This window comes from Numida meleagris, chromosome Z, assembly GCF_002078875.1.
Source record: "Numida meleagris isolate 19003 breed g44 Domestic line chromosome Z, NumMel1.0, whole genome shotgun sequence".
Taxonomy (NCBI): domain Eukaryota; kingdom Metazoa; phylum Chordata; class Aves; order Galliformes; family Numididae; genus Numida; species Numida meleagris.
Window position 1 is genome coordinate 64,528,346 of NC_034438.1, and position 4,722 is coordinate 64,533,067.

Below are 4,722 nucleotides of genomic sequence, written 5' to 3' on the forward strand. Positions count from 1 at the left end.
TTTGCTGAGGATTAATGTATCTCAACAGAGAGAAGAACGAGGGGGGCTGCAGGCAGACCAGCAAGGAGGAAAACATGACGAAACATCAAACTCAAAATATAGCATGAAAATAATACATGGTGATCGGGGATCTCATGAAGGTTTTATAGCTGCTTGTTTGGGAAGATATACAACACCACCTCCACCAAGTAGCAGTAAAATGAGTGATTGGATCACTCACATTAACAGAGCACCTGCAAGGAAACCTGTACTTCCCCCTTCTGGCAACAGAAAATGGTCTGTCTCACAATAAGAGTTGAGTGCACTGTAGGCATCTCAATACCTTGGCCTGACTTGTGAGCATCACTCTGACTTCAGAGGCATGGTCAGGAGCCAGCAACAGGCCTGCCTACACCAGGAAATCTGCAGGCATAAATCTGGAGCATCCATGCCCTGTAGGTTCATACCAGGCCAGCACTAGGGCAAGGCGAAGCTTTCCGAGTATAATAGCCTACTTAACATGTTTAATGCAGTTTTGGGTATCTGCAAACTCATAAATACGTCTGGTTGGAAAAAAGATTTGTGGAGGAAGGAATGTAAAAACCATCCAGATTTTTATTTTGCCTCTTCTTTTCCTCCTTAAAATGGCAATTAAAATGAAAAACATGGCATGTTGAAATGTCTGAAACTATTTAGATAAATTTGGACATCTAAATAGAAAAAAGTAATTTACTATTTGTTGGTGAGAAAGTAAGTTTTATATTAATTTTACATGAATATTTCACAGAATCCCAGCATGGCTGAGGTTGGCAGGGACCTCTGGGCCCTCTTGGCCTAGCCCCTGCTCCAGCAGGGACACCCAGAGCAGGGTGCCAGGACCATGTCCAGGCGGCTTCTGCAGATCTCCAGGGAGGAGACTCCACAGCCTCTGGGCAGCCTGTGCCAGGGCTTTTTACTAATTCTCATTTCTCAACAACGGTTATCATCAATGGAAAAAAAAAAAAAAAAAAAGAATTTCTTTGCAGACTGATCCATAATAATTCCCTCAGCCCATCCAGGGGTAGAGATAGTGTGTGATACCCTGCAGCTCAGCTGGTGACTTCAGCATTCTGAAAAAAGGTGAGCGGATAAAAAAGGGGCGGATGAACATGAGTAGGAGCAGAGGGCTCTCACACTCTGCCAAGTGCAAGCAGCCTGCCTTATTCCAAGCAGGCTGCGTTGCTTGAAGGTAACAGGCCTTGCAGAAGGATGCTGTGATACACGGAGGACAATTGTTCTGCATCCCAGAACACAACAAACAAATGACAACGAACCAAGCAACTGGAGAAGTAACAGCAAGAGAAATACGAGCAGTGATTTTAATCACATTTCCCCAATGCATTTTTCATTGCTGACAGGTTTTCCCCGGCTTTAAGGGACAGAGGCTGAGTGCTTTCTGTGGTCACAGCTCCCCAGCAGGCAGTGCCACCAGTGCTGTGTGCTCGGGGTTACCCAAGGGGATGGCTGACTCAGAGCAGGCCCGCCCTGATCTGCCCGGTCCTATTTCAGCTCGGAAGGGAGAGCAGAGCAGATGCTGTGGCTGCAGCCCCCATGAGGAAGGGGAAAGCAGAAGGCAGTTGTGAGACCAGACATGAAAAAAGTCAATCATCTGTCAAAATTTAAAAATTTATTCTGCTTTGGAAGAGGGACAGCTAAAAAGCAGGGTGCCATTGACTCTGAGTGGTCTCAAATTCCCACTGTCAGACTAAACAAATTGTGCCTCTTTTCCACGCGCATATTTGTGCAAATAAAGTCATGCAAAAATTGATTGTACAACTTTCCAAATGCTGCATGTGTACACTCTGACAAAGTTTATATCCTTTTTCAGAGCAATTTCTACAAATATTTCAGCCTCTCAAAGAACAGCACATATAAGCGTTTGACTATTCTTCCATCAAGCCCATGAATAAGTACTTTGGTTTTGTGTAGAACTTTATTAATAATCAGGACTATCTGAGTAAAAATAAAAGCTGCAAAGAAAACCAGTAATGATTTGTTGCTATAAATAATAAACCTGTACAGTGCTAAAGTCATTTGAGTCAAAACGATCATACAGTCATTAAGGTTGGAAGGATCACTAAGATCAAGTCCCACCGTTGCCCTCCCCCCGCTATGCCCACTGACCATGTCCCTCAGTGCCACATCCACACATTTCTTGAGCACCTTCATGGACAGAGACTCCATCGCTTCCCTGGGCAACCCATTCATACATAGCACCTGCAGTCTGCCCACTGCTCTCTGCTGAAGTTTCTGTCCATGGCCACTTGCTGTGAATTGCTCAGACACAAGCTCTGCACCAAGAATGACCTACAGCAGTAGTCCCAACCCTGGTACTGCATGGTCACCAAGGAATTGGCACCTGCTCATGGATCATCCACAAACAAGCAAGCAGACAAATGGATATACTGATTGCCCTTTCTTAATTGAATTCTTCTGTAATTTTCAGAGCTTTTTCAAAGAGCTTGATGACATTTTCTGAGAAGCTTGATTTTTTAACTAGCACAACAGGTGCCCTAAAGCCAGACATGGATCCACTCCAATCACAAAGTTTCAAATAAATGGCAATTTAGGCTGCCTCTTAAGAGTTATCCTTTCTTCTGAAAATTAGAATGCATTTTATCCAATGACCAAACTTCAGGCTGTGTACTTCTGAAACCTAAGGCTCTCTGGTTCCACTTGTGGCCCACAAAAACACCCTCTCTCACACTGGAGCCAATACTGCATGACCCAGTGAGAACTGGTTATTACTGAGCTCCTATTATGTGCTAAGCAGGCATTTCCAAACCTGAGGAAAAGGATGCAAATACAGGTAACTCTGAAAGCCAGCTGTTGTGGCCTTGGGAAAAAAAAAAAAAAAAATGCATATCATTTTTCTCTGCACCATGTGAAATTTTCTATATTCAAGGCCAGTTCTCCCAGCCAATAATTCTTTATTGCTAAAAGAGGAGCCTTTGAATACCTGTTTGAACGCGATCCGTTCCTTCAAAAATGGTGAGGAAAGGGTTGATCAAAGATAAAAATACCAAGAAAAAATGTGATTCTGTGATCAGAAGAAGAAGGAAGGGGAAAGAGGAATAACTATTGAGTCTCTCCTTTAACACAGGACTATCTCACTGTTAGAAGCAGCAGTGCATATATTGAGCATTGGCACGTACACATGAACCTAAAGGTGCAGTATGACAGAAGCAGGGCTCTGACACTCCCTTGGGCAATGGCAGGTGGCACACGGGAATGAGGAGGTGCTAAAGTGATGGATCTGAGAGCACAAGAGGCGAAATTGCTTTTGTAGAAATGCAGAGAAATTGCTTTTGTAGAAATGCAGAAATATCAGCGAGACCTTGCTAAGACCTTACACTGAGTGTTGTGTACACCTCTGGTGGCCTCTGCTCACAGAGGACAGATTTAAAGTACGCGTTGTACAATTAGAGTCACAGAATCGTTTGAGATGGAAGGGACCCTTAAAGGCCATCTGGTCCAATGCCCTGCAATGAGCAGGGATGCCTGCAGTCTGGTCCAGCCTGACCTTGAGTGTCTCCAGGGCCAGGGCATCCATCCCCTCTGTGGGCAACCTGTGCCTGCACCTCACTGGCCTGTTAGAGGGCAAGAACCACACCCTGTTTATAACATGACTACGTGTTTCCTTTAGGTGTGGATTTTGTGCGTGTCAAGTAAAAAATAATTTTTTAAAAAGTAAAAATAAAAGAAAGGGAGCATATCCATCTGAGGGTAAATCTCAAAAAAAGAAAAAGGAGTGGGGGAGAAGGTGAACACTCAGCGAGAAGAGCTCTTTATGCTAAGTGTGTGGTGGGGGGAGGTGAGCTAGGGCTGCAGGGCGATTTCACACCCTTCCAGGAGTGGAGGTCTGGGCGCAGGAGGCGGGAGCGGGTCCTCGCAGCACGGAGCTGGGAGCATCCCGTCCTGGGTCCTGGGGCTGAGCGCGGAACGCGGACACACAGCGGAGCATCGCACCTCGGCCCCGCGCGGCTCCCGGCTCCGCCGAGGGCCGAACCAAATTAGCGGCGCTGAGGCGAAGCGGGGACTTTCCCCAGCCCCCTGCAGACACACAGGCGAACTCGCATCTCCGCTCCGTTTTCTCCCGGGAGGAAGGTGTTCTGTCATAGAAACAACTGGAGAAAGCGCTCACGCTTCGCTGAGCGCAGCGCTCAGGTCCCACGCGCTGAAAAACACGCGTTGGCAGAGCGGCCTTACGCAGACGGAGACGCCCGGCGCTGCTCCCGAGGTGCGCCCGCGGGCGGGGGTCGGGGGCTGACGCCCCCCAGCCCCGCGCCCTACAACCTCCCGCCCGCCTCTCCTCGTCCTGCGTTGCGCGGAGCCGTCCGTCGGGGCCGTCCCGCGACGCGCCCCCGGGGGAGGGACCGGGTGCCCTCCGCAGCTCCCCATCCACCCCGCGGGCGGGCCGCTCTCTGCCGGCGGGGGCGTCGGCGACTACAAGTCCCGGCTGCCCGGGGAGGAGCCGCTCGCCGTCCCTCCCGGTGGGAGCGCAGCGCAGCCCAGCGACCGCCCGCAGCCCCGCCGCCGCCCGGCAACTTTTCTCGCTCTCTCCGGAGCAGGGCAGGGCAGCACGCCGGGGGCTGCGGAGCGGAGCCGGGCTTGGAGACGGCCGGGGGACGGCGTGGGGAGAGGCATCGCGCAGGGAACCGCTGCGGGGGCGACGCGGGGGCCGCCCCGGGGCCGTCCGGCTGC